This window comes from Psammomys obesus, unplaced genomic scaffold (assembly GCF_907164565.1).
Source record: "Psammomys obesus unplaced genomic scaffold, mPsaObe1.curated_primary_1811, whole genome shotgun sequence".
NCBI lineage: Eukaryota > Metazoa > Chordata > Mammalia > Rodentia > Muridae > Psammomys > Psammomys obesus.
This window is the reverse complement of record NW_026596356.1, coordinates 1,457,054-1,481,768: the sequence shown is the minus strand read 5'-3', so window position 1 is coordinate 1,481,768 and position 24,715 is coordinate 1,457,054. Positions and strand designations below refer to the sequence as shown.

General features: G+C 41.1%; 1 pseudogene; it reads left to right on the top strand.

The window, feature by feature from the left end:
- The first annotated feature begins 23,510 nt into the window (after positions 1-23,510).
- On the top strand, positions 23,511-24,016 carry LOC129669255 (serine/arginine-rich splicing factor 3-like; annotated as a pseudogene).
- Positions 24,017-24,715: the final 699 nt, after the last annotated feature.

The following is a 24,715-nucleotide window of genomic DNA, read 5'->3' as shown; positions in this document are numbered from 1 at the left end:
TATGGAGCTTATCATACAGAACAAGCACGAGTGAGCATCATGCCTCTTGTTTGTCTGTGCCTGGACTGCCATGTCCTGTAAGGGGGACTCTGCTCAGTGTAAACCCTTTATTGTTGTTGTTGTGTGTCTCAGGCATCCCTCCAAGTCCTTAGCCATCCAAGGGTAACCTTGAACTCCAGATCCTCCTGCCTCTACCTCCTCACTGCTGAGAAGATAGGCATGTGCCACCATGCCTAGTTTATGTGGTGCGAAGGGTAAAACCTGGAGCTTCATGCATGCTAGGTAAGTGCTCTACTGAGCGAGCTAATTCTCTGTTCCGATTCACTGTACAGCTTTATATTGATCCTGGAAAAGCTACACGTCTCAAGGCTTTCCTTCCAGGTGTGGACGGGCAGTACACCAACACTGGACTTTCTGTTCCAACCACCAGGACTACTGCCTGGAAAGGTCTTTTGCAGACAGTTGTTTTAAGTTTATAGTTTTCTCTGCTCCTGGAGAGAGAAGGGAATCAACCATTTTATTTTTCAAAAGTAAACAGAACTATAAAGTGAAAAGCAGTGGCCCAATAATCAGAACTTTGTTTGCGTTTTGGTCATCCTTGCCTGAGTAAATATGTATGAGTCAAGGCTCACCAGGGCTAAAGTGTAAGAGGTCCAAGTGCAGGCCTCCAGGGACTATGCCTGGGGCATTAATATTGATAGGAGATTTTCATGGGACACAAAGTAGCCTAATGTCATACCACTAACACTATCTCTGGGTCAGGATGACCCCTGAGGCAAAAAGAACCTCTCTGCACTGCAGAAGCCCAAGTCTTCCTGCCCACCGTGCCGCCACCCTCCCCCAGGGCTGGCTGTCTCACTGCAGAATTAAGTGTTAACAGACAGAGCCTGTTTGTGGAGCTGCTGCTGTTCTAAGCACTTTGCAAGCGTTAACTCATTGGCTGCCCAACATAATTCTGTAAGTTTGGGTGCCTTATTACCCCTATCTCACAGACCAGGGCTCTGGAGCTGGGAGAGAGGAAATCGCTTGCCCAAGGCGGCACAAACAGTAAGCAGAAGAGAGAGAGTTCAAAACCAGGCAGTGTGCCTGGAGACAACTTTATTAACTGGTATACCACCCTTGTGATTGGCTAGTCCTTTGCTGCAAGCACTCTTATAACTCAAAATAACTTATCAATATTAAGTGAAAACCACAGCTTAAAATAGAACAGACCTTTGGCAATTACATTCTGCATATTAATTGAGTGTAAGGATTCTAACAACGGGAATATGGTGGGAACCACTGAATTTGTTGCATGGCTCAGAGGTATAATAAAAAGTGTAGAGCTTTTCTGTGTTTGTTTGTTTGGTTTTTTTTCCTGTTTGTTAATCACTCGATGTCTGACTATAAAGCTCTCTCTCACTCTGCTGCATTGACTCCTGGGAACTGACTTCTTTAAAAGCACAGAGAACATACTTAATATGTGTGTTTGGGGCATGAAGCCTCCACAGATGGTGGCTTCTCTGCTGCTGTGGTAGCCCTTCACATTTTAGTATCTTCCAAAGTTATGGTCCATATACAGTAGCTTTGCTTAGCATCTGCTGGGATTTTTGCCAATATGTCCACGTAACTATCTGTGTTTTTATGTTAGCAGTCCATTGGAAGTGCAAGAAAAAAAAAAACAAATCTCAGAGTTGTCTCACTAGGTCCCACTTCAGCCGTGGTGTGTGTGTGTGTGTGTATGCACGTGTGTGTGGTGTTTATTTTTTAAGGATGTATTTATTTAATCTTAAGTGCATATGTGAGTGCCTCAGTATCTGTGCTCTATGTGCTTAAGAAGGTGTCAGATCCTCTGCAACTAGAGTTATCGGTGGATGTGAGCTATCTAGGTAGGTTCTGGGAACCAAACCTGTGTCCTCTTGTAAGAGCAGCAAGTGCTCTTTACTGCTGAGCCATCTCCAGCCCTGCCTCTCAAGATCAGTGTTTCTGGTTTTCAACTGCACCTTTTCCACTATTATCACAGTCAATATAAATAGGCTGCATTTTTCCCACATTCAGAAAAAAATAGTTTCCTTTCCCACAAAGAAAACCTAGTATCAATTCTGGTAACTTCCTACCCTTCCCCTATTCTCACAGGCAGCCCTCCCTGGGAGCTAACTTGTTTCATGAGAAATGATTGTGTCATCAGCAACAACCAAATTGCCAAATGACACCTTCCTTTCTCTCTGATGTGTCACCATCTCAGGAGTTCAGCTCAGCAGAAGCCTGTGCTGAGGCCCAGAAACCAGTAGTTACCATTCTTTAAAAAGCTCCAAGAAGAGCTACAGCCAGCTACTTTCTTTCCGTCCCCCACAGTGCTGCCAGTTTTACGATGTCTTATAATGCAGTGTCTGTATGAGTCTGCACGTGGTGTGCAGCACATGGTATGCACATATTATTTATTCCGGACTCCGAGACAGAACTTCAAAATCCATGAGACATACATTTAACACGTGGTTACGAAATGAATCTTCCATGTACCGCTGCTTTCTTCCTTATTGACTGAATGAACAGGGATTTCAAAGCACCACGTTTTACCCTGCCAATAGCTCTGGGCAGCCAGTCCTTTGACATTTAGTCAGTCTCTAAGAGACAGTGATGATGCTGGGCATCCAGAGGCCGAGCAGAGGTGTAGAGTATATCATAAGCCTGTGAGCTGAGCTGAGAGCTGTGTGCAAGAGAAATTTCTGGAACCCAAATATCACCAGATGACCTCTTTCAGGAAGTGCTATTTGTGCTAACTTTTAAAAGATGAACAGAAGCTTCCAGTGGCATGCAAAATAAGGACAAGCAAAGCAGGTTTCATGTGAAAAGCAAAGGAATGCTGAACGAATACTGAAGGTTTTCAAGATGGGGTTCTCTGTGTAGCCTAGGCTGTCCTATACTTGCTTTGTAGACCAGGCTGGCCTCAAACTCACAGAGATTCCTCTTGCCTTTGCCTCTCTGAGCGCTAGATGGGTTATAGGCATGTACCACCACACCTGGCTTGGTGGTTGTCTTATTTCTGCTGCTGAAAAAAATAGCAAAGAATTTAAGAATGTGAGTTATTTTCTCATTGTATATTTCATGAAACTATTAAGCATGTTCTAAACCTTTTAAAAAACTCTCTTAGCTCAATAAATTCTTATGATAACATTGCAAAGGATGAACTATTACCATCTCTAGTTCAGACTTTACTTGAAGCACAGAGAAGGTAACTTTGTCACTAACTACTGAACCAGGGTTGAAACAAGAATATTTTGTCAAAGTCCAGGAGATGACCACTGGCTGAACAGAGTGAGTCAAAGTCCCTATATGACAAGCACCACCTAAACAAAGTGTCTGTATGCAGAAAACATAAAGAATTCCCACCAAGAAACAAAAGCAAAATCAATTAGGTTATTTTAATGATCATAGGGCAGCAGACTACAAGGTGATGTCCAGTTTCCTTCCGATTCCATAACACCCAGACTTCAGGAGCCACATAGTGTCAGTGTTTCCATTAGCTAGCAAATACTTGTACTTGATAGTACCAATTGTTTGCAAGAATTTTAGAAAACGAAATTCTCATACATTGTATATGACAATTTCAGAAAGAAACCGGCAAAAGGTGGCAAAATTACAACTCTGCAAAACTGATAATCCAGCATCTGTTTCTAGATGTAGAAATTAGGAGAAATTCTCATATGTCTATGCAACAACACAGGACTAGTGAATGCAATTAACCTTCTGTTTGAGATACAACGGAGCCAACAAGACCACAAACATCCATTACAAAGTGAGTTCTCCTTTTCTGAGGGCATTCTGTGAGCCACTACGGGAACAATTTGATGGAGCCCTCCCTTTAGGGCTGACTGTTTCAAGGTTTCTCACTCTCTGCATAATGTCTGGCTTTGGGTTCCTGTATTTGTTCCCATCTGCTGCAGGAGGAAGCTTCTCTGGTAATGGCTGAATAAGGCTGGTCTATGAGCATAGCAGAGTATAATTAAAAGTCATTTTATTGTTACCATTTTTTAGTCTGAATTTTCTTTCCTTCCTTCCTTCCTTCCTTCCTTCCTTCCTTCCTTCCTTCCTTCCTTCCTCCCTCCCTCCCTCCCTCCCTCCCTTCTCTCTCTCTTTCTTTCTTTCTTTCTTTCTTTCTTTCTTTCTTTCTTTCTTTCTTTCTTTCTTTCTTCTTTTTCGACAGTGGTGTTAGGTTTCCCTTAGGTCTCTGGGTTATATATGCTCAAGTTCTTGGTCACCCCAACCAATGTCAAGTATGGGTTTCATTTCATGGAGTGTGCCTTAGAAAATCAGATATGGGTTGATTACTACCACAGCTTTATGCCAACACTGCACTAACATCGGCTGGGTTGGTGTCTATGTTCTTTTTGGTAGCATTCGGTGTGCTTTCCTGTACCAAAGACACTGAAATACAAATGAAGGCTCTACGTAGGTGTCAACTTGACTCTCTATGTTCAATGAGTTGTGTAGGTGTTGTCTTTAGTAACAGGGTTTTGCTGTCAATTTGTGAAAAGCAACATACAGTCTTGGCAACAGCCTGGGTTTTTAAGATTCTGTTGAGAACTCTTTGGCCAACAAACTCAATTAGATTGTAACCCAATCCCAGTACTGCAAGCTTCATTTGGTGACAAAAGATATCCAGTTGGGGCTCTGTCTCCCCCATTATTTGGTGATCTTGTTGAGATCGCATTCACATATGTATATATTTTACGCAGCTTCTGCTGTATTAGGTTTCCATATGACAAATTGACCTTAATTTTAGCTTTCTCTCCACCATATTCCCTCCTTCATCTCACTCACGTCTATCCCTCCCCACTTGACCCTCTGTTCCAGCTCCCCTATCCATAAGTGTCTATTCTATTTCTCTTTCCTAGAAAGATCTGTTATTTCTAGTCCTGTATTCCCTGTCTAACTTCTGTGGTTCTATGGATTTTAACTTTGTTACCATTGACTTTTTTTAAATTAATTAGTTTGTTTATTCATTTTGTATCCCACCTGTACCTCCCTCCCTCTTCCTGTCCCAATCCCACCCTCCCTCCCTTTTCTCCACCCATGCCCCTCCCCCAGTCCACTGATAGGGGAGGTCCTCCTCTCCTTCCTTCTGATCCTAGTCTACCAGGTCTCATCAGGAGTAGCTGCATTGTCTTCTTTTGTGGCCTGGTAAGGCTGCACCACCCTGAGGGGGAGGTGATCAAAGAGCAGGTCAATCAGTTCGTGTCAGAGACAGTCTCTGTTCCTATTACTAGGGAACTCACATGGACACTGAACAGCCATGGGCTACATCTGTGCAGGGGTTCTAGGTTATCACCATGAATGGTCCTTGGTTGGAGTATCAGTCTCAGAAAAGACCCCTAGAAAAGGCCCAGATTTTTTGTTCTGTTGCTCTCCTTGTGGAGCTTCTCTCCTCTCCAGCTCTTACTATTTCCCACTTATTTCATAAGATTCCCTGCACTCTGCCCAAAGGTTGGCTATAAGTCTCAGCATCTGCTTTGATACCCTGCAGGGTAAAGGCCTTCAGAGGCCCTCTGTGGTAGACTGCTGTCCTGTTCCCTGTTTTCTCTCTCTTCTGATGTTCATCCTCTTTGCCTTTCTGAATGAAGACTGAACATCTTATCCAAAGTCCTTCTTGATTAGCTTCTTTTGATATACAGACTTTAGTATGTTTATTCTTTATTATATGTCTAATATCCACTTATGAGTGAGTATATACCCTATGTGTCTTTCTGCTTCTGGGATACCTCGCTCAGGATGATATTTTCCAGTTCCCACTATTTACCTGCAAATGTCATGATTTCCTTGTTTTTATTTGCTGAGTAGTATTCCACTGTGTAAATGTACCACAATTTCTGTATCCATTCCTCAACTGAGGGGCATCTGGGTTGTTTCCAGATTCTGGCTATTACAAATAAAGCTGCTATGAACATGGTTGAGCAAATGTTCTTGTTGTATACTTGAGCATCTTTTGGATATGTGCCTAAGGGTGGTATAGCTGGATCTTGAGATAGCACTATTCCTAATTTTCTGAGAAAGTGCCAGATTGATTTAACAAAGTGATTGTACAAGTTTACATTCCCACCAGCAATGGAGGAGGGTTGCCTTTTCTCCGCATTCTCTCCAACATGTGTAGTCACTTGAGTTTTGGATCTTAGCCATTCTGATGGGTATAAGGTGAAATCTCAGGGTCATTTTGATTTGCATTTCCCTGGTAACTAAGAACACTGAGCATTTCTTTAAGTGTTTCTCTGCCATTTGATATTCCTCTATTGAGAATTCTCTGTTTAGCTCTGTATCCCATTTTAAAAAAATTTTTTTTACCCCATTTTTAAATTGGATTACTTGATTTGTTGCTGTTTAACTTCTTGAGTTCTTTATATATTTTGGATATTAGCCCTTGGTTAGATATAGGCTTTGTGAAGATTCTTTCCCAACCTGTTGGCAGTCGTTTGTTCTGATGGCAGTGTCCTTTGCTTTACAGAAGCTTTCCAGTTTCATGAGGCCCCATTTATTGTTTGTTGATCTTAGACCCTGTGCTGTTGGTGTTCTGTTCAGGAAGTATTCTCCTGTGCCAAGGAGTTTAAGGCTCTTCCCCACTTTTTCTTCTAACTGATTTAATGTGTCTGGTTTTATGTTGAGGTCTTTGATTCACTTGGACTTTAGTTTTGTGCAGGGTGATAAGTATGGATCTATTTGCATTTTTCTACACATGGACATCTAGTTAGGCCAGCACCATTTGTTGAAGATGCTGTCTTTTTTCCATTGTATGGTTTTGGCATTTTTGCCAAAAATCAGGTGTCCATAAGCGTGTGGGTTTATTTCAGGGTCTTCTATTCGATATTCAGCAAGCCTATAGCCAACATCAAGCTAAACGGAGAGAAACTTAAAGCAATCCCACTGAAATTAGGGACAAGGCAAGGCTGCCCACTCTCTCCGTATCTCTTCAACAAAATTCTTGAAGTCCTAGCTAGAGCAATAAGACAATTGAAGGAGATCAAGGGGATATAAATTGGAAAGGAAGAAGTCAAATTATCACTATTTGCAGATGATATGATAGTATACCTGAGTGACCCCAATATTTCTACCAGGGAACTCCTACGGCTGATAAACACCTTCAGCAAAGTGGCTGGATACAAAATTAACTCAAAAAAATCAGTAGCCCTCCTGTATACACAAGACAGAATAGCACCCTTCACAATAGCCACAAAGAACATAAAGTACCTTGGTGTGACTCTAACCAAGCAAGTCAAAGACTTATATGAAAAACATTTTCCAGTCTCTGAAGAAAGAAATAGAAGAAGATATCAGAAGATGGAAAGATCTCCCGTGCTCATGGATTGGTAGGATTAACATTGTGAAAATGGCCATCCTGCCAAAAGCAATCTACAGATTCAATGCAATTCCCATCAAAATACCAACACAATTATTTACAGACCTGGAAAAAAATTCTCAACTTCATATGGAATAACAAGAAACCCAGAATAGCTAAAACAATCCTCTACAATAAAAGATCTTCTGGAAGTATCTCCTTCCCTGATCTCAAGCTGTTCTATAGAGCAACAGTAGTAAAAACTTCATGGTACTGGCATAGAAACTGACTGGTGGTTACCACTGACTTAACAGCTACTATCCACATAAAGTGAATGAATACATACCGATATTTGTCTTTCTGGGTCTGAAATATCTTGCTTAGGATGATTTTTTTTCTAGTTTCATCAATTTACTTGCAAATTTCATTTTTGAATGGCTGATTAATATTCCATTGTGTAAATGGACCATATTTTTTCTTATCCATTCTTCTGTTTAAGAGACATCTATGATGTTTCCAATTACTAGCTATTATGGATAAAGCAGTAATGAACATGGTTGAGTACGTGTCTCTGTGGTAAGATTAAGCACACTTAAGGCTATATGCCCAAGACTAGTATAGTTGCGTCTTGAGGCAGATTGATTCCCACCCACCTGGGGCATTATTCTTCATCTTTGCTTATCTTTAAAGAAAAGCAAAAGAAAATGAAGGCCCATCCTATCTGAAGGAGAGAGTATAACTTTCTCAAAACTCTGAAATGTTTCAGTTTCTAATTGCACTGCCCACTTTTTACCACCCCTCTGTCTCTACAGAGGCAGTTAATGAAGCTTCTCCATTTTCAAAAGTTTTAGGTTGATTTGCCTAGCCTTCTTCTATGAACTGTTGTATCCAGGGCCGAGGAGCATCTCTATAGAGGTAAATACTCATTTGCTTGTGCCATTTTACTGTTTTCAGAGCAGTTATCTCAAAGAAAAGCTTGCCTTGCCTTACTTTGTATTGTATGCTGTCTATGGAGAGCAGAACAGCAGAACGCTTCCTTGTACTCACACTTTTTGTGCTAACACCTCCAAATTCCCAGTGTTACAGCAGCTGGCATCCTTATGTTTATATTTGGTGCGGTGGGGCCTATTCACTACTGTACTGATGAGTTTCTCCTTTATGGTTCTAGAATGTAGTAGGCAGCAGTCCCAGGTTCAACTGTTTGAACTTCATAACTACAGTTAAAGAACGGCCAGTTTTTTTTCTCAGTGTCTAGTGTTAGGTTCAAATAAGGGTTCTTTTGTTTGTTTGAGTCCTGTGTCCACCCAATAAAAGAATTATGGTTGCCAGAAGTAATGGGCATTATGATGGCAACTTACCGGGCCAATGGAATAGGAATAGAGTGGTTTCCCAAATGGAAAAGGGGTGATACTACCAAAAAATAAAGGAAAAATGTTAGAAATAAAAGTGAAAATATTTTTATAGCAGAAGTCATTTGTGCAATGCATCCACAGATATTCTTCACTAGAATATTCCCTTTAATTCTTCACTCGTTATCCCTAAACTTTAGTTGTGTGTAATTTTCTCTTGTTTGTCGGTCTCTGGAGAATGAAGAAGAGACTCTGAGAAATAACAATGTTCTCTGAATTGGCTTTGGTGGAGGTTGGCATGGCAGATGGATGTGATGGAGGATGGCAGTTACAGAACTCCAAATAATGGCACAGAGACACCTGAGGCACATGTTACAGTAGGTGTGGGACTAGATGGTGACAGAGATGTCTTCAAGCATGAACTGGCCTAGAAATGGATGTCATACAAACTATTCCTTTCCAAAAATATACAGAAAGTGAAAAGCTTGGGGATGTGGACAGCGATGCTTGTGCTGTTATATGTTGGAGATTTCCTAGCACATCAGAAACCTCCTGCCTTCTCTCAGCTTGTTATTTTGTTTATTTTCCTGAGACTATATGGCCCTGGATTGCTTGGTACTCACTATGTAGCCTTGAATTCATGGCATGCTCTTGCCTCAGCTTCCCAAATGCTGAGATAACAGTCATTATGCTATCACGCCCCTTCTCCAGCCCCCTTTTCATTTTCCTCTACCTTCTATGCCTGCTTCTATGCCTTCTTCCCTGCTTTATCACGTGTCTCTTTCCATTTTTCCTTAAGAACCAAATCATATTTGGAAAATAACTAACTGAGTTTGGGGGAAAGAATCCCATTATTTTGCTTAGATGACTGAATGTGAGAAGACTTCATAGATATGAGATAACGAAAACTGTGCTGTTTCAAAGAAAATGAGTAAAGACGTGGGAGAGGGGACAAAAAGGCAAGAATAATAGTATTAGAGAAAATCTAACATGATAATTTGTACAAATATGATATATTAGTTACCTCTTTTAACATATTACTTTTATTTTATTTTTGAGAATTTCACGCATGCATAGTACAGTGCATGTTGATCGTGTTCACTTTCCTCTGACCCTTATATCCTCCCAGAACCACTCAACCATCCTCACTCCTCCCTCTCAGATCCACTCCGCTTCTGTTGCTCCCCCCCATTAGTTATGTCTGTGTCATTATGACCGAAGACCTGCAGAGACAACAAAAGGAGGTTCACTTTGGCTAGTTTCAGAGCACTCTTTTCCTGTTGGGCAGAACATCATAGCAGCAGGACTTTGTGACAGAAGATCTTGTCTTTATGATGGACAGAAAGCAGAGAGAAGAAGGGGTCAGGGACAAGATATCCCAGGACCCGCTCCAACCACCTACTTTTTCCCACTGGATCCCACTTCCTCAAGTTTTCAGAACTGCTCAAACACAGTGGTACCAGCTGCAGTTGCTTAACCCATGAGTCTTTAGGGGACATTTCAGACAAAATTCATAACATAAAGATATCTCCATGGAGAAAGAAATCCCTGGGACTCATGTCTGAAGGACTATTTTCTAAGGCATCTTAACTTCTTACCAGAGCAGCTGTGCATGATCCCAAGACACAGAAATGCCTTCTGAAGGCCTGAATGTGGGTGACTTCAGTGGTTAGCCCAATCCCAGCAGGCCTGAGAACTCTGAGGCTTCAGGGTTGATATGTACACTGGGTGTACCTGTAAGGCAAACAAACTGTCAGTCTAAGCTGCACCCACTCTTGTTCTAACACGTTTCCCTAGTGCAGCCTTAGAGCCAGTGTACAGTCTGTGTATGTCTAAGGAACAACTTTCCTTCTACTTTCTACCAAGTTCACAGCTCTCAGTCAAATGGAAGCATGAGTGCTCTTTTATTCTCTCAGGGGAAACATCTGCCCCTCCTGAGTCTGGCCATGCTGTGAATAGAGAGATCACAGACTATTGCTCTGCAGCCTGCTTCCTTGGTAGCTGATCACCAGGCAAAATGTCAGAGCAGCTGGTGCTCATCAATTCACCCTCTGTGATTCCGAATACCAATTACTACTGTGAACTCTTAATTGCCTCATTTCTAGCCACATTTTAAAGTAATTAATAAGTAATTGAGTAATGTGTTAATAATAGCCTTGATCATTTTTCTAATGATCAGCTCCCACATATAGTCATCTTTATGACCCGTGGGAAGCATTGCATTTCAGGTCATATCTTGTTACTAGCACCCAAGCAATCATTTCTTACTAGGGCAATTTGCTTTCCTCCCCAAAGCAGAATTGGAGGGGGGGGGAAGCACTCAAACTAAAGCTTGTCAGACCTCTGGGAATTTTCCTCCCTCTCCTGCTGGCCCTATGCTTTCTTCTCTTCTCATCCTATTTATTCTCCAACTGATGCTCAGAGAGAGGTGTCAGTGTCCAGGAGAGATTTCTAATTTCAGTGAAATTAAGATAAGTGAAGCCTTATCTTAGTTGTAAGATATGAAGACATTTATTAACCTTTGGATTTTGATTTAAAGAGAAGGTTGGCTACTGTCAAACTACCCAGACCCTCCAGACAGCTAGAGGCAAGAAGCAGAGAGTCATAAATAGAACTCCAAATAGGTTGAAACTTGCTTTCCTAAGATGATCATGAAGGGTTGAGATCCAGGGCAGCCAAGCCATCTGGAAAGGAGCTGAAGCACTGGGGTCCCTTCCTCATCTTACTAGCCTGTAGGGCTGAGAGCTTAGGACTAGGGACACTATCTAACTGCTGAGTTACGGGTTCAGCCTGGAATTAACGTGTTGTTAAATGTTTAATTAAATGTAACATTACTTCTCATTGAAATAACTTCTTATGGAGTCTGATCAGCCAGGTAAATGATGTAATCCAGTTTCTGTAGGTAGATCTAAATCTAATGACATAATAATGATTCCAATATGATTCCTCGGCTTTTTTACTAAGAAAGCGTGTAAAGTAATAACCTATGTATTGACCCCCTCTATTAATTTGCTTTTTATTGTTGTGATAAAGAGCATGACCAAAAGAAATTTGAGGCTCATTTGCTTTATATGTTCACATCACTGTCCATGATGGAGGAAAGTCAGGGCAGGTACTCAAATAGGAACTTAGAGCCAGGAAGGGAAGAAGAAGCCACAGAGAAACACTGCTTGCTGGCTTGCTGAGCTTGCTTTTTATACAATCCAGGACTATCTGCCCAGGGATAACACCAACTGCACTGGACTGAGCCTTCCCACAGCAACCGTAAATGAAGAAAACGTTAGCATAGAGTTGCCTATAGGCAAATCTGATGGTTTTTCTTTTTCAGTTGAAGTTCCTTCTTCCCAGATGACTCTATGTCAAGCTGATAAAAAACAAAACACAACCAACCAAACAAATAAACCCCTAACCACCCTAACCCCTTAGGCTGAGTGCTTCAGAAACAAACTCTGTAGATTAGGTCTGATGCAAGAGGTTTATAAAAGATAGTTTTGAGTCTGGCCTTAAACTCCTGATCAACCCTGGGAATAACATTCAAGAAGCCCCAAGGACACCAGAATCTGCCAAGAAGAGGCCAGGTGTGGGGCGCAATGGTGCTGAGCTTCCAGGCAGTTCTATGGGAGCATGGAAGTTGGAATGACCCTTACAAGGTTTCTTGAAGTGAGACAAGGATGGACCCTGACTGTCCTACACTGATGTGACCAACTGCGGGTTTCCGAAGGGAAGAAACGTGACATCTTACATGCACAATATCTGCTGAGGGACTTAGCCATGAACAACTTGTGTTTTAGCCTTTCTGGAGTTAAAAAAAAAGTGAGGACCATTTTCCAACAAGGAGGACCTAGAGGAACCCTCAGTATCTAACACTTCCTGTCTAGAAGTCACCTTTTTCAAGCCTGTTCAGTTGTCTTAGACTTTTCCATCTGCTTTTGTTATTTGTTTGTTTGTTTAAAGGCAGTCTCATGTAGACTACACTGGCCTCAAACTGGATGCATAAGTGAGGCTAGCTTTGCACTCCTGGACATCTTGCTTCCACCCAGGCAGTGATGGGGTCACTAGAGTGTGCTACCATGCTGGACTTCCACCTATTCTTTTGCAGAGGTCAGGTGAGCTCCCTGCAACATTGAGGTTCTTCTTTTCATTTGCCTCCACCCACTCTGTGGGACAGGGTTAGCTCAGAATTTCCTCACATTTTCAGGAACTTGGTGCTATTCGCTTCCAGCAATAACCAATCACACCTTTTCTTCTCAGAGACTTCCTTCTGACTTTGAGTACTTCCTCTAAAACCAGTTCAAAGGGCAATTAGCCAAAGCCAATACAATTCTAAGGGAAGAAATTAGAACTCCTTGCCATCCTGGGACTACCTTGATCTTAAATTAAACTTTTAAGATTTATTTATTTTTTATGTTCATGAGTGTGTGGGCATGCATGTGTGTGTGTGCGCACACACCACATTCATGCCTGGTGCCTACTGAGGCCTGAAGAAAGCACTAGGTCCCCCGGAGCTGGAGTTCCAGGTGGCTGTGAGGCTCCAAGTGGATGCCAGAAAATGGAATCCAGGTCCTCTGCAAGAGCAGCCATTGCTCTTAACTACTGAGCACGAGACATGTTTTAGTTCCCAGCTTGTTTGGCATTTTGTACTTTAAATCTCCCTTCTTTATCTTTTATTTTTACTTCATGTTTCCTTTCTAACTTCATTTAGCTTTGGCCATTAGGCCTGAGATTCTAGATTTCTGTTCTTTATCTCTAAATCAGTTTAGCATTACGAAGCCCAAATTGAGGGGACTAGGGAGATGGTCCACTTACTAAAAACTTACACTGCTCTTGCATAGGACCAGGATCTAGTTGCCAGAACCCACACCAGATAGCTCACAACTGTCTAAGACTCCAATTCCAGGGGAATCTGATGCCCCGTGGCCTCCTCAGGCATATGCACACATGTGGCATACACAGTCTGAGGCAGCTTCATACACATATATAAAATTAATAAAAAAAATAACACCCAATTGTATTTGTTTTAGTAGTTGCTTCCCTATAAGCTAACCATATGCTTTTGGTGCCCCTGTGTATGATGCCCTATTGAACTATTTTGGCATGTCCATGTGATGCTTGGGCACGTGCACTCAAATATTTTGGACAAATTAGGTACTGTGTCACCTTCCATCCTTAATCTGATTGCCTTAGGTAACCCAGCCATTCTACACTCCGGCTTCACCTCATCCTAGAATCAAAAAGCATCTTTGTTTATTCTACTTGATAAGAAGCTTTCAAGCCTTCTACTTCCCACATTGCTACCGACTCTAGTTGTGTCTCATAAATTCTCACCCAAACCTTTTTAATAGCTTCCTAATGGGTTCCCTCGCTCCATTTTCCCTTCCCCCTCTCATTTCCCACACTGCTGCTAGAGTGATCTGCTTAAAGCACATGTCTAAATCTTATTGCTCCTTCCTTAAAAGCCTTCAAGTTCCGATTGCCTTCTGGATAACGTTCAAAGTCTTTGTCATGGCATTAAAAACACCTCATGGTCTGGCTGCTGCCCAGCTCTTGGAGCTTCGTCTCTCGAAGACACATCAGACGCTTCATAGCTTCATAAATTCAGAATGTTCCAGATTCTATCATGCTTTTCATACCCCTGTGTCTTATCCTGCTGATCTGTTTTGAACATCCTTTCCTATACAACTCAGAAGAAATAAGAGAGCTGTTTTTAGCTTTTTTTTTTTTTTCCTTTTCTTCATAGCAAGTCTAACCTGACTTATGGTTTACGTAAAAGAACTCCAGGAGTGAGGGCCAGCTGGTCAAGATAACATGAGCATTCTGAGGCCCATGGGATTAGGGACAGGGAGTGAGTGAACTGAGACTATAATTCATTATTTTTAAAGGCTTATTTATTTTTATTTGCATGAGTATTTGCCTTCATTATGTATATGTACCACCTGTGTGCCTGATACAACATACAGCCAGAAGACAGGAGCCCCTGGAATGGAAGCCATCTATGGGTAATGGAAACTGAAGCCAGGTCTTCTGCAAGAACACTTAGCATTGTTAAGTACTGAGCCATCTCTCCAGTCCCCTTAGCCAATTCTTAAGATAAATGTAGGACCTAACGATTCTTTGGATTTCCTCAGTATCTGTTGTTATGTTCCCCTTTTCATTTCTGATTTTGCACAAGTGTCCCTTTGTCTGTTAGTTAATTTGGCTAAGGGTTTGTCTATCTTGTTGATTTTCTCAAAGAACCAGCTCTTGGTTTTGCTGATTCTTTGAATTGTTCTCTTTGTTTCTAACTTATTGATCTCAGCCCTAAATTTGATTATTTTCACTCCTCCTGGGTGTATCTCCTTTTTTTTTTTTTTTTTCTAGTGCTTTCAGGTGTGCCATTAACTTGCTTGTATGAGAGGCCTCAAATTTCTTTATGAAGGCGCTCAGTGCTATGAACCTTCTCCTAGCACTGCTTTCATTGTGCCCCATGAGTTAGGGCAAGTTGTACCTTCATTTTCACTGAATTATAGGAAGTCTTTAATTTCTTTTTTTATTTCCTCCTTGACCAAGTTGTCATTGAGTAGAAAGTTGTTCAGTTTCCATGTGTGTGGGGGCTCTTTTGTTATTTCTGTTATTGTTGAGGCCTAGTTTTAGATCATGGTGGTCTGATATGGCACAAGGGATTATTTCAATCTTCTTGTATCTGTTGAGGCTTGCTTTGTGCCTGAAACCTCACTCAGAAGGGCAAACAGCATAGCCATTGGAAGTAGGAGAAGACAAGGAACAGGACAGGAGCCTTCCACAGGGGACCTTTGAAAGACTCTACCCATCAGGGTATAGAAGGAGATAATGAGACTCATAACCAAACTTTGGGCATTGTTAAGGAAACCTTATGGAAGGACAGGGAGATAGAAAGACCTGGAGGGGACAGACACTACACAAGGAGACCAACAGAGCCATAAAACCTGGGTCCAGGGAATCCTACAGAGACCGATACTTCAACCAAGGACCATGCATGGAGAGGACCTAGAACCTCTGCTCAGTTTCCAAGTGGGGTCCCTAGTAAGGGGGTCAGGGGTTGTCTCTGATATGAACTCAGTGGTTGGCTCTTTGATCAGCTCCCTCTGGGGGATGCAGTCCTGCCAGGCCACAGAGGAAGATGATGCAGCCAGCCCTGATGAGAATTGATAAGTTAGGGTCAGATAGAAGAGAAGGAGGTCCTCCCCTATCAGTGGACTAGGGAAGGAGAATAGGAAGAGAAGAGGGAGGGTGGGTGGGACTGGGAGGAGATGGAGGGGGCTACAGCTGGGATACACAGTGAATAAATTGTAATATATAAATATATACTTTAATCACAAGTTTAAATTTAGGAAAAATCAATTATAAAACTATGTACAATTCTGAGAAAGGAAAACACAAGTTTCATTTACTACTGGAGCAGTCCAACAAAGACTGAAGGAAAATCAAAGCTCAGTTGTTATTATCTTTGGGAAAGAGAGAGGAGCCAAACTGGACTTCCTGCAACTCCAGGTGCACACAGAGAAGGTGTCAAGGGAGCCTGCCATCAGCTGCTGAAAGCAGCAGAAGCTGGTCAGGTGGTATAACTTGGCCCCTCACTCAGGTCTGTGCCACCTGCTTATAGTTGCTCTTTCCCAGAGCTAACCAGAGCTGGAAGTCAGATCTCCCTACACAGATGCCTGCCGCTATAAGGGGCCTACTTAGCTGACACGTTTCTGGCCCTCCCTCATTTATAGCCTGGTGGGGTTAACTTGTCCATCTACCACAACCTCACAGATCAGTCTATCCTCTGTGGGCTAGAGACTTACAAGTGCTAAAGCTCTACTTAGCCACTGAACATGCATGAAAGGGCCTGTCCAATTTTCACCTATGATCTTTTATTTACTTTGAGACTGTCTCATGAAGCTTAAGCTGTCCTCAAATTTGCTATGTAGCGAAGGCTGACCTTGAACTTTTGATCTTTCTACCTCCATTTCCCCAGTGTTGGGATTTTAAAAGGCCAACACAATGGCCTTATGCTGTGCTATAGATTAACCCTATAGCTTTGTGCATATTAGTTAAACAATCTACAAACTGACCTGTAGCCTCAGCCCACCTATGACATTTTTAGGAAAAATAAAGAGAAGCTGCTATTTCTCTAGATTTATAAGTCAAGATTACACAAGCTTTTACAGAAGCCTTGCCTATGGTGGGGGGAAGAAGGGGTGGGGAACATTGTTCTTGAAGGGGTAAGAATCATTGAAAAAATGAAAGAAAGAAGGAAAAACGACAATAAAAATTGAATTTCAAGAATTTTTCTCCAAACTGAAAAGGCAAATATTAGGCAAGATTACCGAAAAACATGTACACACATGCATTTCTTGGTGACATTTTAGAAATAAAAGATGAAATCCAAATGTTTATGCATTACTTAAAAAATAACAGGACTGGCAGTAATGTCTTCACCTATGATATTGGAAATAACCTCCCAGTGGAGTGCTATTAGTGGGTGTATAGAGGGAAATAAATGATAATTTCACATTACCATATCCAATCAAATTTTGTTCACTCATGACAGCAATAGATTCATACTTTTAGATGAAAACACTCAGAAAGTATCACACTCCTATTTTCTTTCTAAAAACAATAGAAATCCATTAAGGCAGTCCAGTCAAATGAAAATTGCATTAGCATAAAGATCTCAAAACACCAAAAATTTGATATGCAAGGAATACTGGCAGTCAATGACACTAGTGAAAATTCAATTTAAATAATAGTTATTTCTATAGACCGGAAATTTGTGGAAATGTTAAAGAAAGAATTCTTAAAATAGAAAGGACAAAATGTAAGAATCAAGATTACCTGACGTGGGAGTATATTGAGTGCGGGTTCCCAAGCTGAAGCATCACTTCCACTCGGCCAGCCATGCTAATGAAGACCACATTATCTAACCTCTTGTGCCTTGGTTTCCATCTCAGTATAATAAGGCTTCACAAGAGTGTTTTGAAGAGTCCATAAATCAGGACATATAAGGATCTGGAAGAGTGTTTAGCGTGCAGTAAGTGCCCAACAGGCAGGCTATATCATCATTGTCATTGTCACCATTATGGCTGTTATTACTACTATTGTTATTATCATATTATTCTTATTAATACTCACTCAAATTAAGGAAACAAGTAAGACAACTTGAAAGGGTATAAAACCTTGAAATCAGTGGAATAAAAGGAAAACAAAGATAACTCAATTTATCCAGCTGATTAGCCAGGACAACCAGGAGAGCACATGGGCTTGTTTCAGGAGGGTTGAATACTCAGCTTTGAACATCTTGGATTTGAGGGGCTTCTTAGGCAATCTGATATGTGGGAGATGGTTTAAGGATGTCTAGGGCAGAGATATATATTTTAAAAGGTAAACTTGCATTTGGGGCATTTTGAGAAGGAAGACTGGGGTAATGTGTGGCTGGGAGGTCTGATAAAATGGTTTGCTGAGGAGATGGATGAGGACAAGTCTGATCACAGCAGACAGGGCTCAGGTGATGCTGGATGCACGGAAAATCAGATGGCTAAATTGGACCACCCTGCCTGGGGAAATGTTCTACTGAGGAAGGATGCATCTGTCTTTGTGCAGTAGACATAGCCACAGATAAAACAGCACTAAAAGACTAGGATGCAGCCAATGAGAAAAAGAAATTGTCATTGCCCATTCACCAATGTATATTAAATACCAATTGTGCCAGAGGCTATGCTAAACCCAGGGATACATGGATGAAAAGAATATAACCTGCTGTTCACCAGAGATATTAAGGACTATGTTTAGTGTGTATCCCCACCCTAAGACCTGTGTGAAAACAGCTGGTCCTTGAGCTTAGGGTGCTGTTTTGGGAGGCTATGAACCTTTGAAGCAAGAGGCATGCCTTTTGGAGGAGGATCACTCTGGGCAGAGTCTGGAGATCTCTGCTTTCCGATCCACAGAAACATGAGGAGGACATGTCACTTCATGCTCCTGCTGCAATGAACTTCTTTGTAGCTCTCCAGCCATCATGAATGATAACTGTGAGCCACAATAAATCTTTTTTCCCTTAAGCTGCTCTGATAGGTATTCTGTCACAGAGATGATGGAAGCAACCAACGTCAGGTATGTAACCATAAGAGAATGAAGTCTTTTCTCAGCCCATAAGAGGGACTAGTTTCCTCCCAGACATTAAATCAACAAGCTAAATATTGAGATATAAGGCACTACCTTCTTCCTTTACTTTGTCAGAGGTAAATATTTATTTTTATCAGTATTCAGTATTACCCTGACATAGATCTGCCAACTATACCGTAATTTATATTCCAGTGGTCTAAGCATCTTTTTGAAAGGGGCTCCCTTTCACTAGGAATGCCAGCCACCTACTTCCAATTCATTCCCCTAAGATAGGTCATAGCAAGAAGTGTCTGCAAAGCCCTCTGTAGACAATAGTTGACCTATGTGGAGATCTGAGTAGTTCTAAGAGCTTCCCTTCTATTCATCCTCAGATCAACCCAGGGAGAAGTCTGAGCCAGGTAAGGCCCCTGCTCACGGTCCCTGTCACTACTTCAACACAGACTGACTTCAAGGATGTCAATCTCGTGACTAGCTATTACTATTCTATCTGTGAAACTACACATTCTAACATGATTTTCTGGCATCCCTTTTTGTAGGAAGGGCACAGACTGTTTCTCCTCCATTCCCATGAATGCATGCTAAAAGCCTGTGTAGTCAGAGTTCCATGTATGACCTCTGCAGGTGTACTGCTGCACGGTAGGACTGGGAACAGGAGCATGGAAATCTTTATTTAAAAGCATAGAGCAAGGAGCACCCACATCAAAGGCACCTGTGTACAAAGCCCGGGTAGGAAAACCAGCTCTGCAGAGGATCAGGAGGAGCTGACCTGCAGTTGCTGAAATACAGTGAGAAGAGAACTGGATATCACTGCAAGTGTCAAAACTCAGCAAAGATGAAGGAGCAACAGACACAAAAGGGTTGGTGTTGAGGTTTATGAGACTACATAGAGTGTGAGATAACATTTGCAGAGCTTCTGAAATCTACTAGAGTTCTGTGTGACCTTCATGAGCATGAAATCATTTCCTTAAAGTAAGTAAGTCAGAGAAAGTCTGTGCATCTTGCAGAAAAATGAGAGTATGAATTTGCACAAGGACAAAGATGTAGCCCTTAAAAATAATTAATTATTGGGCTCTACCATATTACACTAAATGGATACATTAGGATGAGTATAGCCATTCCATTATTAGTAAAAAAAGAAAATATATCAGCTCCATTTTCACTGTTATCCATAATACCTTTGAATATGCACTTACTTTTCATTAATTATTTATTTAATAATTCTATAGCCTGATCACCGCTCACTCCCTCTTCATCTCCCAGTCCCACCCTCATGTCCCCCTACTCCTTCCCTTCTCCTCAGGGGAGGTGCCCCATGGGTACCAAATCATCCTGGCACATCCAGTTACAGCAGGACAAAGTGCATCATCTCCCAGTGAGGACAGACTAGACAGCTCAGCTAGGGGAAAGGGATCCAAAGGCAGGTATCAGAGTCATAGACAGGCCCCACTCCCATTGGTAGAGGACCCATATGATGAGCAAGCTGCACATGTGCTACATATGTATAGAGGGCCTAGGTCCAGCCCATTCATGATCATTGGTTAATGGTTCCATTTCTTGGTATTAGAAATAAAGCTGCTATGAACATAGTTGAGCATATGTCCTTATGGTAAAGTAGAGCATCTTTTGGGCATAAACCCAGGAGTATATAGCTGGGTATATACCAGTATATAGCTGGGTCTTGAGGTAGAACTATTCCAAGTTTTCTGAAAAACCAACAGATTGATTTCCAAAGTGGTTGTACAAGTTTGCATTCCTACCAGCAGTGAATGAGTGTTCCCCTTGATCCATATCCTTGTCAGCATTTATCATCACTTGAGTTTTTGGTGTAAGATGGAATCTCAGAGTCATTTTGATTTGTATTTCCCTGATGACTGAGGATGTTGACCATTTCTTTTTTTTTAATTTTTTATTTAACTTTTATTAATTACACTTTATTCATTTTGTATCCCCCATAAGCTCCTCCCTCCTCCCCTCCCGATCCCACCCTCCCTCCCCTCCCCTTTCTACATGCATGTCCCTCCCCAAGTCCAGTGATAAGGGAGGTCCTCCTCTCCTTCTTTCTGATCATTAGAAGTGGCTGCATTGTCATCTTCTGTGGCCTGGTAAGGCTGCTCCTTCCTCAGAGGCTGGTGATCAAAGAGCAGGCCAATCAGATTATGTCAGAGGCAGTCCCTCTTCCCATTATTATGTAACCCACTTGGACATTGAACTGCCATGGGCTACATCTGTGCAGGGGTTCTAGGTTATCTCCATGAATAGTCCTTGGTTGGAGTATGAGTCTCTGGGAAGTTCCCTGTGTTCAAATTTTCTTGTTCTGTTGCTCTCCTTGTGGAGTTCCTGTCCTCTCCAGCTCTTCTTGGCCATTTGAGAGTCTTCTGTTGAGAATTCTTTATTTAGTTCTGTAACCCATTTTTAATTGGGTAATTTTGGTTTGTTGGTATTTAATTTTTTGAGTTCTTTATATATTTTGAGTATTAGCCCTCTGCTGGATGTAGAGTTGGTGAAGATCTTTTCCCAATCTGTAGGCTGCTGTTTTTGTCCTCTTGACAGTGTCTTTTGACTTACTGAAGCCTTTCAGCTTCATGAGGTCCCATTTATTAATTGTTGATCTTAGTGCCTGAGCTGTTAGTGTTCTGTTCAGAAGGCTATTTTATACTTTCCCTTCTATTAGATTTAGTGTATCTGGTTTTATGTTGAAGACTTTGATCCACTTGAACTTGAGTTTTGTGTGGGATGATAAATATGGATCTATTTGCATTTTTCTTTTGGATGTGGGCATCTAGTTAGACCAACACCATTTGCTGAATATGCTTTCTTTTTTCCATTGTATGGTTTTAGCTTCTTTGTCAAAAATCAAGTGTTCTTATTTCTGTGTTTTTCAATTCAATTTCATTGATCAACCTGTTTGTTTTTGTGCCAATACCATGTGTTTTTCATGTGTAGATCAGGGATGGTGATACATCCAGAAGTTCTTTTGTTATATAGAATTGTTTTAGCTATCCTGGGTCTTTTACTTTTCCAAATGAAGCAGAGCATTGTTCTTTCAAGGTCTGTAAAGAATTGTATTGGAATTCTGATGGGAACTATATTCTGTAAAAGCAATCAGATGGCCATTTTTACTATGTTAATCCTACTGATCCATGAGCATGGGAGATAGTTCCATCTTCTGATGTCTTCTTCAATTTTTTCTTTAAAAATTTGAAGTTGTCATACAGCTTTTTTATTTGCTTAGAGTTACACCAAGATGTTTTATATTATTTGTGGCTATTGTGAAAAGTGTGGTTTCCCTATTTCTTTCTTAGCCTTTTTATCCTTATATAAAAGGCAGATTCTTATTTCTGTTAAACATTATTGTATGTTAATAGGAAAGACACAGTTGTTAAATTCTCATTCTCCGGTGTTACACAAATAGGTTCATGTGGTATGTGCATGTACACACATGAATATGGCTATGCACATATATGCATGTGCATGTAGAGGCCAGAGGCCAGGTAGGTATTCTTCTTGATAACTCTCTACCTTTTATATTTTTGAAACAGTGTCTCTCATTAAATCTGGGGCTCATGATTCAGTGAGGCTGGCTCATTAACATGATTCAGGGCTTTGATGGTCTTTGTCCTCAGCCATAGCACTGTGGTTACAGATGCATACTGCTATGTTTAGCTTCTTATGTGAATGTTGGTGCTCATGTTAGTGAATGTGACATGCATTGTACCAAGGTCGCCACCTCCTCAGCACAGTTGTTGAATTTCAAGAACGAATATCTTCTAAACCTATTTCAATGAAAAGATTTTAGAAGTTCAGAATAGATGATCATTAAATAATAACTGTCTTAGTTACTTTTTTATTGACATAACAAACACATGACAAAGACAACTTATAGAAAAAAAAAGAGTTTATTGGGGGCTTGCTTACAATTTCATAGGGTGAGTCCATCCATGATTATCAGAGCAAGCTAAGAATTTGCATCTGATCTATAAACACCTGTCAGAGAGTGAGAGACTTAAACCTGGGAAAGGCCCATCCTGAAAAAGCCCCACCTCCTAATCCTTTCCAAACAGTTCCACCAACTGGTGATCAAACACTCAAATATATGGGCCTATTTGGGGGAGCATTCTCCTTCAAACCATCTCATTCAAACCAATAACTCATATAAAAATTATAGTTGCTGGACAGGTTAGATTGCTCAGGGGGTAGAGATGCTTGGCAATCAATCCAGACAACCTGAGTTTAATCCCCATGATCCATAAAATGAAACTCAAGGTGAGAGCAGAGGAAGTAGAGCCTCTTCCTTCAAAGTAGAGGTCAGTGACGTGTAAGAACCAAATACTCATGATCAAAACAAAACAAAAGGAGTCATAGTGTTTTTTAAGGCTAGAGACAAGCCAATAAGATAAAGATTAGGAATAAGTTGTTAGGAAATTTGATTCTGACTCGTAGCCTTCTTACGTAGTTCCTAGTTTCAAAATGGAGAGAACTTAATTTTCAGTAGACTATGGGTAGGAGGGGTCATGTAATAAGTGATGCTTGCTCTAGGCTTCAAATCCACAAAGTTGGCCATTTTGTGGATGACGTGGGATGGTGAGCATCCTTCAGAGCAGAGCTGGAGGTGAGTGGGGGGCCTATTGGAGCATTAGGGTTTGAGCTTCAGCTTTTTTTTTTGTATTTTTTTAAAATTTTTTATTAATTACACTTTTTTCATTTTGTATCCTTCAGCTTTTTGAACCCAGGGTCTCGAAATGCAGTGTGATTCCTGTCCATTGGACTCTAAGTGTTATGTAGGTGATCTTGGAAACAATGGGAACAAGACTGAATTAGAATGGGCTTTCGGCTATTACGGACCACTCTGAAGGGTGTGGGTTTCTCGAAACCCTCCTGGCTTTGCTTTTGTTGAATTTGAGGCTCCCCAAGAATGGTGCTGATGCTGTCCGAGAGCTAAATGAAAGACCACTATGTGGCTACCATGTAAGCATGGAATTGTCGAATGGTGAAAAAAGAAGTCAATATCGTGGCCCACCTCCTTCTTGGGGTCGTCGCCCTCGAGATGATTACCTTAAGAGGAGTCCTCCACCTCGGTGCAGATCTCCAAGAAGGAGAAGCTTCTCTTGAAGCCGGAGCGAGAGAGAAGAGAAAGGTCTCTGTCTCGTGAGGGAAATCACAAGCCTTCTCCATCCTTCTCTAGGTCTCTAGCCCATCTAGGTCAACTGAGAGGAAAGAGAAGACCAGTTTGCAGAAGTTCCCTTGAGCAAGATTGAATTTGGTTTGAACTTTAATTTTCCACAGACTGAAATAAGCCTAGATCCTGCCAGGTTAAAGTGTGATGTGCCAATGATACACAAACAACTGGCAGAAATTGAACATTCTTTGTTTGGAAATGTAAAACCAAGATACCAGTGTCCTACCAGTTTAAGGGTACGTTGTAGGGTTAAACTTTTGAGTTGCTGTTCAAGAATCTTTTTTTTAATGCTGTCATTTGTAATATGTTTGTGAGAATCCTTGGGATTAACGTTTTGGTTACAAATTTGTTGTTTAAAAAATCCACGAAGTCATGTGTATACATATATGTATTGAGAAGATTTAGCCTTTCTATAATTCTTTTGACTACTGGCTTAGTTTATATGTTTATGCCACAAGCATGTACTGATTAATAGCCAAATGTGATAGTGAATAACCGTCACTCCATTACTGAGGGCTGAGGCAGGGAAAGTACAGGTTTTAGGACAGTCTGGGCTACACAGCAAGACCTTCTCAGCCAAACAAAACAAAAACCCCAATCATTTTTAACTTAAAGATATATAAATTTAATCCATTTCACTAGGATTAATTGTTGATTTTTTATAATGCCACTAAAATATTTTGATTATCATTTCTTTCTAAATTTTTATTTTATTGTATTTATTTCACCTGACAGTTAATAAACGTTATTTAACTTTTCACCAGCTAG